We start from the raw sequence: 14,114 nt of genomic DNA on the forward strand, positions 1-14,114 counted from the left end.
ATTCTCAATTTTACCATTCGGTTTCTTCCAATTCCGTTTCCTTCCCCGTGTATTTTGAAAGCAGACTGTTTCTTTCTACAAACTCCAGCAACACTTCGTCTCGCATCAGAATAACCATTTCAAAATGCCCCACTTGTCTCAGTTACTCTTTCCTTCTCAGCTTTTGTGTGAAAGTCTCCCATCCCAAAAGTACACTAGATTTTGTGATTATCAAAGCTTTTTCATGACAAACTCCCTCAAACTTTCCCGTCCCAAATTCACTGACATAGTCTGCACCCTATCACCGCACACCCTATAACATTCATTCGGTACGTAATTCATACTTCAAACACAAGGATGTTCATAACAATCTTACTGTGAAACTGGAGAGAATGTTGAAAGATGCATTATTTGTAACCTACAATAGCTATTGAAAGATCGATGTCAGGGTGCTGGTGACACGTGGGTTGACAGGCCTGCAGAGGTGTGTCTGATCATAATGTACGATTTTTGTTTAGATGATAATACTGAGAAAAGCATGGAATTTAGTCGTGGTCACACAGGAACTTTTTACAGGAAATAAAAAGCTTGTACTGCACTGCCACCAATGTAGCCTATTCCCCAACTTAGCAATTCACGCCACGTTGTCATCTCGATGATGACGCCAAATATTTCTCGACAGACTGCTGGCAACACACCGAAAAGAGAATCTGTGTTAATAAAGACCTTTTTAGCAGTACACATAAGAATCTGCCGTTAGCCCTGGCATCTGAGTTCAGTTCAAACTATTGTCTACCATATGGGCTGTATCGTCTGCTTTTGGGCTTGGCTACCTAAGAATGCACACAGGTCTATCGATTGCTCTTAATTTTTCTGCTGATGTATAAGAAATGTTGGCTTTTCTTATTTAAATATTTTGCTTTTCTGCTGAATACCAGATAATAATTTTCCATGATAAAATATATTCAGCTACCATGGCTATACTGTAAGTTCTCATGGAAAATAATTCTAATATTTGAAATGCGTTCACGACATACGGGTACATAGTAAGCAAAACTTGTGAAATTTCCATTGTTTTCTTTACAAACACGGGAAACATTATTTTTCTAGGTTCATACATGCAGGGTGCCACCAAATCGTAATCTCTATCCTTGGTTGTGGGTCGGCTCGTAAAGGCGTACTAATATTTTTTTAAGAATCAGTATCTGAGGAAGCGGAAGGCGAAAAATGGTATCAGTGAGGAGTAGGCGGGGTGACTGTGGGTGGTGGCTGATGGAGACTCTTAGGAAGAACCGTATTTTAGCTCAGCTGATGGCCAGGTATTGTCTGTCTGGAGGGTTAATTTGACTGACGACCAAGGGCACTACGGTTTACAGAATTAATCCAACCTCAACTTAGTAGCTACTCACACTGCGGGAGTGGCTCAACTCCATCTGATAAAAACAAACCGACTGTAGTTTATTCCTTGAAAGCGGGCGCTGTGTGTATGAGGCGGTGCTGGTGGTGGGAAAACAAACCTAATATGACATAAATTTGTTGCGTGGGTTGAGAGAAGCGAGTGACTGGATTGGCAGTAGTAATGGGTGGGGACTGCGCACTGTGTCAATATGAAATAATTACGGTAGCTACTTGAATCTCAACGAACCAACTTAATTTAAGTACGGCATATATGGCTTACGTGTGGCCCTGGTGTACTCGTAGGCGTGTAATTCTGAGACGGCGATTCTTGCTGGACCAAACGGCCACATTAACCCTAACAAATGATACTAAAAACTAGTAAGTTCCTAATCTAACCTACTACAACGGTCAGCTATACGTTTTTTATTGCAATATGCTTCCTCGTGTGTGTGTGTGTGTGTGTGTGTGTGTGTGTGTGTGTGTGTGTGTGTGTGTGTGTGTGTGTGTGTGTGTGTGTGTGTGTGTGTGTACACAAAAGGATTTAACCCATTCATACCGAAGACGTCTCCATCTTATTCTTGCAAACACCAAGTGATTAGGCCGACATTCAGCTCATTGTATATTTCTTTTGGCAAACTGGATCGTACAATTTGTTCCTAATCACTTCACTACCAGACATCTCTCCAAATTTAAGCACCGTCTAAACGAAAAAGAAGTCTTCGGGCTAAAGAGGAAAACAAGCAGGCTTATATTACTGCCTATCGACTACATAAGGTTAATCATTTTTATGGCAGAAGTGACTGCTGTCGTTTTAGCTCTTTAACTAATTCTGACGAACGAAAAGATTTCTTTTACGGTTTTTAGTGACTCAAACCACCCATCTGTCCTTGAGTGTTAAAATTTTGCTCATCCCCTGGTCTTTGCCTTTTTTGAGTGGGTTTTCCTGGTTCAGCAACGTGGTAAAATACCGGGAGTCCAGTTTTGTTGGGTGCCTGGGCATGATGGTGTGGAGGGCAATGAGAGGACGGATACAATAGATAAACTCGTGTCTTCACTCCCCCTGCAAGCTGCCTACTTCCTGCTACCGGTATGACTCCTTTAAAGTCTCTTAACTGCTGGTGAAGATTGTACGATGCTCTTGTTGATAACAAATTAAATATTTCTACGAGGGTGATTGTGCCGAGAGTTTTCCACTCCATGTCTCGGCAGTCAGAGGTGACTCTTGCCCAGCTTTGCATTGGACACTCTCATGGGTTACTTACTTGAATTACTTGAAGAAGTCTAGAGGCCAAGGCCTCACAGTCGTGGTGGTCCACCGCTGCGCCCCAGTCCTGTGTCCCTTTGTTTGAGGTCCAGCTGGTCCGGGATAGAGTTTGATGCTGCCCTGCGGAGTTGGGTGTAACCCGGGACAGGAGGTTCGTCTGGTATCTCCGCTAGGAATCTCTCCAGAGCTCTCTTGAAGACCTCTACCGAGCAGCCCTTTTTGTCTCTCAGTTCTTTGGGGAGGCAGTTAAAGACTTTTGGTCCATTTATGTTGAAACTGTATCCTAAGAGGGTTTTAATCTTGCGTGGTACCTGGCTGGGTGGTGCTCTTCTTGCACACTGCCCTCCAGCACGGTCACTTGGATGTAGAACTATTTCTGATGGATTTGGAACTAGTCCCTCCAGCATCTTCCAGACATAGATGGCCATATATCTCTCTCTCTCCTTCTCTGCTTAGAGTACATTTTCAGGGATTTTAGCCTGCTCCAATAATCAAGTGACTTCATTCCCTTGATCTGGCGTGTGAAGAGAAGCTGGACAGATTCTAGGGCTTGAATGTCTGCAACCTTATGGGGGTGACCAGAGCTGGCTGCAGTAATCCAGGATGGGTTGGACAAGAGCCTTCCATAGGGTTACAAGGCATTCCGCTTCTCTTGTACCGAAAGTTCTTAGTATCCACCCAGCTACTTTATTTGCTTTCTTTACTGTTTCTTGAACGTGGCACTGAAATTTTCCATCTTCACTAAGATAAACTCCCAGGCATTTGACCTCACTGCTGGTGCTTATGGCTTGTCAATCTTCAGTGTAGATATCTGTAGAGCTTTTTAGATTTTATAAGGGACCACATCTGAGCAGCTCAAATTTATCACTGTTAAAGACCATGTTGTTTTTCCTTGCCCAGTTATATACAGTATTCAGATCTTCTTGTAGTTCCTTCACATCCTCTACTGACTTGACATTTTTACTAATGTTTGTATCATCAGCAAATTAGCAGCTGAGAGAGACATGACCTCCCTTTACGAAAACCATGTTGACTATTGTTCATTAGCTTTTGGTCCTCTAGGTAGTCAACAATATGGTTCCCTCCAATCTCAAATATTTTGATTATGTGGGATGTTAAGGCCACTGGACGATAGTTTTTGGAATGACCTCTTTCTCCCCCTTTATGTATTGGCGTTATTGTGGCTCTTTTCAGGTCTCTGGGTATTTTCCCTGTGTCCGGTGATCTGTGCCAGAGAAGGTATAGGGGTCGCGCAAGAGCGTCTTTACATTTCTTTAGTAGTACTACCTGGATTCCATCCAGGCCTGGTGCTAAACTAGACTTTAACTCATCGATTGCCTTGATAACATCCTCCTCACTGAATCTAATGTCAGTCAGGGTATGTTGTTGTTGTCTGGCTGGGTCAGTCCTGAAGAAAAGTTGTGGGTCATGGATGATCTTTGTGTTGCCCGGTTTACTGTAGACTACTTCATATTGGTTAGCAAAAATGTGGCATATTTTATGTGGGTCCATTACCAGGTCACCTTCTGACAGCAGAGGCCCGATTTGAGATTTAGTTCTGGAGTACTTTTTTGTGTATGAGAAGAAATACTTAGGATTATTCTTGATTTTTGTCACAGCCTTGGCTTCTCTCCTTCGTTGATCGTCATAAGAGTCTTATAGTTTTCTCTCAATTTCTGTGATTTTTAGTTCTAGTTTTGCTTTTCTTTGGTTGTTAAGTTTAGCTTTTTTCATACAGATGTCCTTTTTCTCATTAGTATTTTTCTGGTCCATGGTATCGCTTTGTTTCTAGTTGATCCAGATGTCTTCTTTGGTGGTATCAAGTTCTTGCATACTTGGAGGAGTAGACAGGAATGTTTCCAGTGTACCATCAACATCTTTGTTCTCTAGGGCCATGTCCCAATTTGCCTGTAACAGGTTTTCATTGACTTTATCCCATTAAATATGGTCATGGAAGAAGTTTAGGGCACCTAGGTCTTGTGTCTTTATTTTTGTATCAGTTAGATATTTTCCTTCTTTTCTGCAATGTGTTCTTATTTTGATGAGATTGTGGTCTGACCAGATAGTTTTCTCTAACTGGTAGCCATATATTAGTTCATGGTTATTTGTGAATACTACTGTAAATCTAGTATATTTTTACCTCTTATGGGTTTCTCAATGACTTGGGAGAGGAAGTACTTGTCTGCAAGGTTTATTAGACCATTTGCTTGTTCTAGTTCATTATGTGTGCCCCCTGCTATTTTTCTTGATGGCCACTGTGTTATGGAGAAGTCTCCTGTTATGATTATGTCTGGTACTGGTGCCGAGAGGGAATCAAGTGCCATTTCTACTGCTCTAGTTGCAGTCTAGAAGTTTTCCTTGGTGCAGTTTGGAGGACGTTATATATTGACCAAGACTATGTCTATTCCCTTGATATGGATAATATTTATTTCAACTTGCCCATTCGAGAATGAGAGTAAAGTATCAACAGTTGTGGCCACGTCATTTCTTATAGAAGTTATGACACCCCCATGACTTCGCCCAATCCTCTCAGTTCTGAATGGTGTGTAATTTTCTAACTGTATCTCGGCCTCATATATTTCTTTTGAGAGGTGTGACTCTGTTAAGGCAATAAAGGCATACTTTTTCTCTCTGGATACTTCTGAGATGAATGGTACCTTGCTTTGGCTACATTTTGGGTACAAGCCTTGAATATTGCCTAACATGACATTTTCTAGTGTGCTTTGACCGCGCTTAGCCAGGGAAACACCTGCATCTGAGGATTCTGGGGTAGACAGGACTGAGGTTGGTTTTGGATTTGAGCTGGCTGATTTGCTGTCATGTAGTTTGTTATTATGGTAGATTGGGTCTCCATGGCTTTTGTGAGGGCATCTAAAGTTGTTTTCATTCCTGTTATCCACTCTAAAAAAGCAAGGGCAGCACTGGCAGAAAGGGGCTGGTGCATTTCATTAGAATGTTCAGTTTGAGGGGCAACCGCGGCTAAAGACTTGGTGGTTGCTCGATTAGTTAGAGTTCTTTTGGTTCCTTTTATGTGGGCATTCTTGCAATTTCTATCAAAGCATTCCTGTTTCTTGACAGAGGATTCACATAGTAAGGGGTGAGTGAACCTACAGTTTTTACCCAGCTTGCAACCCAGGTCACTATTTGGTCTATGATTCAAGAGTTTTTGACAGAGCTTTGAGTGGCTGTACTTACAGTTTCGTCCTGCTCGACCATATCGACAGATCCCCCTCCTGTAGTACCTGCATACTTCAGTCCTTGTCATGGATTGGGCTGTAGTAGGGTTGTTTGGACTGGCCTTGGGTTTCACAGATTGGGTGCCTTCAGCTGATGTTTGGTTTCGCATGGACTGACTAGGTTCAAATTCCTGAGGTGACGACACTAACGCAGATAGGTTGAGGTCCTCTGGTGTGTGCTCCCCAGCTCCACTGTACTGGTAGGCTTAGTAGATTCCTGGGTTACATTAGGTCTAGGCTCACTTGGGGTGGCTGGTGTGTTTGGTGTGGTTTCTCTGGAATGTTCTTTGCTCTGTGTTTCTGGTGCAGACCTAGGCTTAGGTTTGTTCGTTTTTTGTTCTTCAACTTCACAATTTTCAATTTGTGTGAGGAGCACCTCGTAGTTTGCATGGTTATTCCTAGTGCATGTTTGGCAAGTGTATCGTCTGTTTGATGTGAACATGATCAGGAGATATGTAGGCATTACTGTGCAATAATAATGAATCCACATTTGACAGTCATTACACTTTATGCCAGTTTCACAATGGACCTGGCAAACCCTACAGGGGTTGGTATCTCCCTCTGTTTTCGTAGGGATGGACTCGGTGGCGCTAGACTAGGCTCTGGTATTGTTTACGTTTACCACGTGATTGGCCATGGTGTTGATGTTCAGTAGTTATATTTCGGGTTTTCCACGAAAGTTACTGCGATATTCACTATCAGTTTTGCTCCTTAAGTTCCGCAGTCTCTTATATTATCCTTGGTACCGTTACTCGTAGGATTTGTTTGAGAAAGGCTTGCGATTTAGCAGAAATATCGAAAGCGCATCCACAGACCGTTCTGATGGGGCATCATACCAATATACTGTACAGTATACCGTAATATTATGCCTGCCTGGGCTTAGTTTGCTGTCCATCACCTGCAGGTCGAGTGTTCAGTCTGGGGGGAGCTGCGTAGAGGTTTCTCCATAAGTTTGGAGGTGCAGTTAGTTAACTTTGTTGTTGTCGTTATTTATCCTTGGAAGCAGATATATTGTTGTTCCATGTAGGTTGTAACATTTTGTCAGGCTTCATATGACTAAGTTGTTGTGGCGCCAAGTTATTATTAATTATTTTACTCATTAACCTTGTTATCCGATGACGTATTATTTACTTAATTCTTGCTACCACCATACCAGTTAATCTGCGCCTTGCAGTGTGAAAGGCTGAGATACGAGCTCCACTGATTATACTTCACCACAGAGCATATCTCCTGAAACCAAATAAAAATCTAGCGGAACCAAGAAGTACACGAACACGTCCTCAAGTTGAAGTGCAAGTGTTGACAATCAGTTTCACTGGATATGCCCCTGTCTTCCCCTTGAATAAAATAAAAGTCTGTGTACTCATCATTATATAACGGCAATGACACAATTTCCACTCCCCTCCATTACTACAAAACCAAGATGGCCGTCCCTCTTGCTTCACTGCCGCTGGAGGAAAAAAAAAAACAGTTCATCCCAGCCGAGATCAGTGGTAAAAGGCATTTGCACGATCGGAAGCAAATACCATTATGATACTTTTATGGGCAGGTGCAAATCCATTACCGTACGTCGACACACACACACACACACACACACACTATCATAGCAACGCCACTCTGTACTGTTAGTTTCTTTCCTCTCTCTCTCTCTCTCTCTCTCTCTCTCTCTCAACCAGAGCTTATTTCAAGCTCAACTAGTCTGCAAGACGATACAAGTAAGGGAAATGATAGGGTACGTTCACTAATGTTGTGGGAAACATGAATCACAAAAGGATTATATATCAGTTCATTATATCCGGCGATTCTGAAACCACAGCAACAAGCCACATCCTTCGAAAATGACGTTCACGTATCCTTCGTTCCTAACCTCGACATTTCAAGATACCATGGTCACATTCGAAGGCTGAAATGTTCACTGTCTGATTATACTGTACTGTACAGTATAGTCTGGGTTCGATGCCGTATTACAATAACTAACTTACCATTTCCTGAAATTTTCACTGTTTTCTATTTACGGATTTACAAAAGTTCTAAATCAAACTCACAGTACTAGAGTTTGCTTTTGGCTTTGTGCTGGCTCCTCTCCTCATTAACCCTCCTCAGGTAGATCTACAGTTTCGCTTACAACTTAGGTACACCTGGGTCTGTCAGCCCCAGCTTTTAAAAATGCTGTAGTGTCACACATGTTTATATAATGAATTCCTGAATATCCTACAATGTACTGGTTCTTATCAGTTACAGAACTATGTGAATAAGTTTTACTTAATTGAACTCCACATTTTTTTTCAAACTTACGAAAAAAATGCCAAACTGTTTTTTTTTTTTTTTTTTTTTTTTTCACCATACACGAAAACAAAGAAAACTATGAGCCTAGCACTTGTGTCACAACTTGAGGGATGAAGGACCTTCATTATGGGCACAGTGGATCCCACACAACATAAAATCAACTTGCAAACTCATGAGAAATTCCCCCCCCCCTCCTTAGGTACACCTGGGTGTCACAAACCCGACTTGCAATTCTGGGTGATATATTGCAAAAACATAGAGACACGAAAGTAGCTCCCCTACACCCTCCATGGGCACAAAAAGTTAGGAAGCAACTAAGAAGGACAGAGATCCCAGGCATCTATAGGTTACTGAACTATACCATTGAAAAAACTGCCCGGGTCTGTCAGACCCAGGTCTACCTAAGGAGAATGAATAATAATAGTAATAATAAGTAATAACAATAACAACAATAATAATAACAATAATAAAAAACAATAATAAACAATAAATGTAGCACAATCAACGCATATTACCAATGGACGAGATGCAGACTACCAAGGGAGAGTTCTCTAGACCTTGCAGGCTACAACAGGTAGCTAATTTATAAAAAAAAAAAAAAAAGTCACAATCGGTAAATGTTCGCTTTACTTGTTCCATCTGTTTTTGTTGTTAGATTTGCTTCAAGACTTTCATGCGCTCCTGGTCTGCTTCTAATATCATGTCCATTAATTTAATAACAATTATTTTGAAACTGGAAACTAAAGAAAGTAATGAAATTATGCGAGAAAAAAATGAATCATCTTCGTCTCTGTCCAATGCTCAAACCCCATGGATCCGATGATGATACATTTTACTTCAGCAAACCCTCGGTGATTTCATTCACCACAAAGGAGACTTCGAAGCAGGTGTTAGATCACTGAGCTATATAATATGGCGGGGCTATCTTCAAAGAGAGCGTGTGACTTTGGGCGCCACAATGAAACACCGCACTCGTTGCCTCCACCATGGTAATGCAATGGGGTGCTTCTGAAAAGCATAGTACTCCGGTAGGTGCCACCACCATTCGGACAAACGCAGTCCCCGTGCTGTTGGCATATTTTTCTTTGTTAACCCCTTAACCGTGAGGCGTCACTTTCGTGACGCTCAGGAGCAATGGATCATACCGCGGGGCATCACTTTTGCGATTCTGTGTTATTTTGAATTCTCCTGGGCTTTCAAGTGGTGGCTTGTATCATCTATCAGTGCTGCCAGTGTCCAACAATAGTCAGCACTCCTAATCTCATCTGTACTCCCATCCATTGTTGACAATTTAGCTGTTTATCCCCGTTCTTGACTCCCCTCCCTACCTCCCCTCCATTACCCTCTCTTCTCGCCTGATCGGCTGCGCTGCGCTAAGCAAATCTTCCCCGGAATTTTCCACAGATTTCATCCATTGAAATAAGCCCTATGCCCTATTTTTATACAAAATAATATCTACCAAAAAAAATAAGGTAACTGATAGTGCCATACACCTGGAGTTGGCTAATTATCACCTGGCAACACCCCACGTGCACCTGTTCGCTAATTTTCCCTGGTAATTTCCCCTTGAAATATGCCGTATAATCTATTCTCGTAATAAAAATAAATACAAGAAAGGAAGGGAGAAGCCTAAGTGATATTTACATTCACCTGGAACTACCTAATTTCCTGCCAATCATTTCACAGCATATAAATTAGCAGCTGTCACCTTGCTGACGTTGTCAACCCTTGGGGGCCCCATATCCGCCTCGTCATTTAGTTCAGTGTTGTTTCTTGAGATGAAAGCATGTAGCACTTGCGCCTCTCCATTTCCGCCGCCTCTAGAGGGCTCTGTGACCTCTATCCCTACTAAACCTCGTGTGGGAAGGGGTAAAGGACTAAATGACTTTGCTGTGGAACATGAAATGGCTAATTTATCCATGATAATGATGGACATTGACTACAATCTTTCTGGTGAATCGTGTGATGAGCTAGTGGAGGAAATGGTGATAAACTACGAGTGCTTCAGTGTCCCATGTTCATCCTGGCTCCAAGGGAAAGGAGCCCTTATTTACTGGAAGTGACAGCATGGTGGACTAAAGAGGTGAGACAGGCTGTGGCACAAAAGAAGAAAGCATACAATGAATGGATGAGAAATAGGGGCGTGGAAGAAGTTGAGAGGCAGATGAGAGAGTTATATGTAGAAAGAAAGAGAGAGGTGAAAAGATTAGTAAGAGAGATTAAGAAGAGAGTGGATGAGGGATTTGGAAGGAATTTGAGTGTAAAGTGGAGGGACTGTAAGAAAATGTTCTGGAAAGAGGTGAAAAGAGTAAGACAGGGTGGAAATAAAGTTAGCAGGGGAGTGAAAGATAAAAATGTTAGATTACTAGTGGAGAAAGGAGAAAAAGTGAGCAGATGGAGAGAACACTTTAAGGAATTGTTGAACATAGAGGATGGAAGTAATGCGAGTATAAGTGGCTGGGGAATGGCTGGGAGAAGGAGAGAGGTAAGAAGACAGGAAGAAATCAGTAGGGTAGAAGTCGTGGAAGCAATGAAGAAAGTTAAATCGGGGAAAGACCCAGGAATTCATGGAGTGTGTGGTGAAATGCTGAAGCATGGGGGAGAGATAGTAATAGAATGGATGTGGAAGATGTGCATTTGGCCTGGGAGGAAGGTAGAGTCCCGGAGGGTTGGAAGTCAGGTATAATTATTCCCTTGTACAAAGGAACAGGGGAAAAAGAAGTGTGTGGTAATCATAGGGGCATTTGTCTTCTTAGTATAATATGAAAAGTGTATGGTAGGATACTTATTGACAGAGTTAAAGAAAGAACAGAGAAATTAGTTGGAGAAGAACAGGGAGGCTTTAGGAAGGGAAGAGGTTGTGTAGATCAGATAATCATTCTTAGATCTTTAGTAGAAAAGTTTCTAGAGAAGGGAAAGAAGTTGTATGCAGCTTTCATGGATTTGGAGAAAGCATATGACAGGGTGGATAGACAAGGATTGTGGAAAGTGTTAAGAATATATGGAGTAGATGGGAAGTTGTTGAATGCTGTGAAGAGTATGTACGATGGTGCGAAGGCTGCAGTGCGTGTGGATGGTGAACTAAGTTAATTTTTCTCTTTGAAAGATGCGTTGAAACAGGGATGTGTCATGTCTCCATGGTTGTTCAATCTGTACATGGATGGGGTAATAAAAGAGGTACAAGGCAGGGTAGTGGATGTTGGAGTGGCCCTGGTGAGAGAGGATAGTGTTTGGAAACTCCCTGTACTGTTGTTTGCAGATGATACTGTGTTGTTGAGTGAAGACTAAGGGGAGCTGCAAGGCTTGGTGGATGAGTTTGGGAGAGTGTGTAAGAAACGGAATCTAAAGGTGAATGTAGGGAAGAGTAAAGTGATGGTCTTTGAGAGAGGTGAAGTCAGTGAATGTACAGCGAGGTTGGATGGTGAGGAATTGGAAAATGTGAGTAGGTTTAAGTACTTGGGTAGTGTGATGAGTAAGGATGGAGGTTTGGAGGGTGAAGTGCTTGAAAGGGTACTGCAGGGAAGAAAGGTTGCTGGTTCTTTGAAAGCAGTGATAAGAAACGGGGAATTGAGCATGGAAGTGAAAAAGTTACTACATGACAGTATTGTGATACCAACTCTAACGTATGGAAGTGAAGCTTGGACGTTGTTGGAAGGACACAAGTCAAGAGTGAGAGCAGTGGAAATGAGTTATTTAAGAGGAGCCTGTAGAGTCACATGGAGAGACAGGCTGACGAATGAGGAAATAAAGAAGCATTGTGGTGTGGATGTGATAGGAAGCGTTATGAGGAACACACTGAGGTGGTTTGGCCGTGTGGAGAGGATGGAGGGTTAAAGACTGACGAAGAGAGTGTATGTGAGTGAGGTGGAGGGGGGAAGAGGGAGGGGGAGGCCGAGGATGAGATGGAGGAATGGGGTGGAGAGGTATATGAGAGAGGGGGGTGTGAGTTGGGAGCAGGGCAGTGAAATGGCGGGGGACAGGGCGACTTGGAGGCGATTTGTTTGTGGCCACCCCAAACGGGATTGAGGCGTCTGGCAATAGATAGACAGTGTATAACATGGTGTAAATAAAATAAAAATGTAAATAATTACTAATATAAGAATATGAGTACAAATACTTGGAGTAATGACAGTCAAAGCTTTGCTCTCTATGCTAGTTTACTGAATGAGAATGAAAAACTACTATTACTGAAGGAAACTTATGGATAAATACTGTATATATATATATATATATATATATATATATATATATATATATATAAGTGTAATAAAGTAATAGGAATATAAAGTGTGTGTGTTTATGAATAATAAATGACAGAATACCAGCGGGGAACGAGCGCAAGTGGGAAGCTCTTATGCGCTCGTAATTTATATTGCTTTCACAGTTTTTTTTTTGGGGGGGGTGTATGGATTCCAAACTATTTGAAAATCATAGAATAGTGTTTCTTGTGATAATATCAGGCTGTGGTAATCATATTACGGGGTGTCAGGAAGTGTAAAGTGGAGACTTCGTTACCCAACTTCAGAAGTCTCCACAAGTCCTACGGTACTCGACGAGGGCTCAATAAACATCCCAGGAGAATGCTGAAGGTATGTGCCATATGCATATGTATTTATAATATTCTAAGACTAATAACTGATTTTTGGCAAATAATTTTACAAAGTCTGTCGGAGCGTGAATATTCTCACGGAACATGCAAGGAGTGCCAAAACAACCCCGCGGTTTAGGAGTTAAATACCTACACTGTTATGTGAAACTGTGAATCACGGTAATGTCAGATACCGTAATATAAAAAAAAAAAATAGAACACGTATATGTAATGTAGCATGAATTGTTTATATTTATCATAAATGGAAATTAAAATATCATTGATGGAATATAATGGCAACCCGCCATTTCACTGGTCCTTAAAATGCCGGGAATAGCAACTGAGGGCAACACAACACCCCCAGGAGGAGCCTACGGAGGGGCAGACAGAGTGCAACCCGACCCTGGGCGACAGGGATATAAGTCTGCCCGGGCCGTGCACCCCTATGACCCGGAACTTGCCCACCGCCGCCGTAGCAGGAAAAGGAGGCTACCTTGCGGGCAAGCTGACCCTCAATAGGATCGGGGCGGAGCTATTACTCTAGCTCCAGGCAGCACCCCAGCAACGGCCGGTAGCCACGCCCTTCTTGAGACGGCCTGCATCCACTCACCCCTTCTTCAGGAGACAATCAGTAGCCACTCCTGCCTTCGTATTGAGACGGCTGGTAGCCGCTCCGAAGGTGCCCTTGAAACAGCCATTAGCCGTTCACCCCTTCTTTAGGAGACCGCCGGTAGCCACTCCGAAGGTGCCCTTGAGACGGCCAGTAGCCGCTCCCGCTTTCGTATTGAGACAGCCGGTAGCCACTCTGAAGGTGCCCTTGAGACAGCCAGTAGCCGCTCACCCCTCCTTCAGGAGACAGCCAGTAGCTGCACCCGCCTTCATCTTGAGATGGCCGGTAGCCGCTCTGAAGGTGCCCTTGAGATGGCTGGTAGCTGCTCACCCCTCCTTCAGGAGACGGCCAGTAGCCGCTCCTGAGGTGCTCATGAGACAGCTAGTAGCCGCTCCCACCTTCGTCTTGAGATGGCCGGTAGCAGCTCCGAAGGTGCCCTTGAGACGGCCAGTAGCCCTTCGCTCCTCCTTCAGTAGACGGCCAGTAGCCGCTCCCCCACAGGTTACGGCCAATAGCTGGGCCCTACAGCAGGAGGTGGCCAGTAGCCGCTCCTCCGTCAGGTGCTGCCACACCCCCACGACATATCCTCCAGGAGGAGGGTCCCAGTCCCTAGTATCTGTGGAGAGGCCCTGTGCTAACCCTAGGGTTGTACTCCACCCAGCCGGCTCCAGAGGAACCCTACCTGACGGACTTTGACAACGACAGACACCGCAGCTCACTCCTGACGGCGTCCCCGACGGTAGGAGGCCGCAG

This window comes from Coenobita brevimanus, chromosome 103, assembly GCF_032717465.1.
Source record: "Coenobita brevimanus isolate Jiangsu-jjx chromosome 103, ASM3271746v2, whole genome shotgun sequence".
NCBI lineage: Eukaryota > Metazoa > Arthropoda > Malacostraca > Decapoda > Coenobitidae > Coenobita > Coenobita brevimanus.